Source organism: Echinops telfairi, unplaced genomic scaffold (genome assembly GCF_000313985.2).
Source record: "Echinops telfairi isolate 266 unplaced genomic scaffold, ASM31398v2 ScPeMD7_443;HRSCAF=831, whole genome shotgun sequence".
Lineage (NCBI taxonomy): Eukaryota > Metazoa > Chordata > Mammalia > Afrosoricida > Tenrecidae > Echinops > Echinops telfairi.
The window spans coordinates 72,477,411-72,478,643 of NW_022104341.1; the positions used below are offsets into that span (position 1 = coordinate 72,477,411).

At 50.5% G+C, this 1,233-nt stretch overlaps 1 protein-coding gene across 1 annotated transcript in view; it reads right to left on the minus strand.

The window, feature by feature from the left end:
* PCSK9 (proprotein convertase subtilisin/kexin type 9) overlaps positions 1-1,233 on the minus strand; it is a 44,813-nt gene that overhangs the window by 42,553 nt on the left and 1,027 nt on the right.

Here is a 1,233-nt window from a genome sequence, read left to right on the forward strand (position 1 = left end):
TGGCCGCTTGTTTGCCCACAAGCCTTTAAGACCCCAGATGCTATATCTTTTGATAGCCGGGGACCATCAGCTTTCTTCACCACATTTGCTTATGCACACATCTGTCTTCAGCGATCATGTCGGGAAGGTAGATATCATGAAATGACCATTTAGCTGAGCAAGGTGCTCTTGTATTACACCCCTTCACTCTTAAGCCTCAAATTGGTAATAGATTATGTAATTACCACAGTGGATGAAGGGGAAGACAAGAAGATATCATTTTGTTAAGTCTGTTGGGAAGAGTGAGAGGATCCTGGAAAGGAGTGGATGTATAGAGCACTCCTGCTAGAAGCCAGAAAGCACCTCCCGTGGGTTGCACTCCTGTGTGCTCAGCCTCCTGGGTGCAGAAGCAGAGGAGGTAGCAAGCTGAGTCTGCCCAGGGTTAGGCTTTTGTCCTGGGAGGGCAGCAGTGCTCAAGATGAGGGATTGGAGTGAGCAGGGATGTGACCATCAGGGCGGACCCTGAGGTATAAGCCTGCCTTGGCAGCAGTGGGGTGGTAGACTGGCAGGGGTGGAATGTTGGCACTGAGATAGGGGAAGTGGTACTCAGAAAGGGCCTTTGACCTGGAGGTTCTCAACTTGTAGAAAAGAAGGTCGACAGTAAGATGGTGGGACTTCCTGACACAATCGCTGAAGACAAAATGGGTGCACAGGCAAATGTGGTGAAGAAAGCTGATGGTGGCCGGCTATCAAAAGATATAGCATCTGTGGTTTTAAAGGCTTGAAGTTAAACAAGCGGAGAAGCAACAAAACCCACGTGGATGAGGCACACCTGCCTGTGTGATAATGAGGTGATGCCAGGACAGGGTAACAGGCATCAGAAGACTCAAAACAAACAAAAAACCATATTGTTGAGAAAGAAGGTGGGGTGGGGGTCGGGACAGAGACCCAAAGCCCATCTGTAGACAATGGGACATCCCCTCACAGCGGGGTCACAGGGAAGGGATGAGTCAATCAGGGCGCAGTAAAACACCAATGAAACACAATACTCCTCTGGTTCCTTGAGGCTTCCTCACCCCCCACTATCTTGACCCCAGTCCTGCCTTTCATTTCAGTCTAGACTGGAGCATGCGCACAGGGACAGATAAGAGACAAGAGCTAACGACGCATGGGATCCAGGAACAGGAATGGGAGTAGCAATACCAGGAGGGTAGGGGGGAGGTGAGGAGAGGTGAGGAGGAATGGAGGGGGACG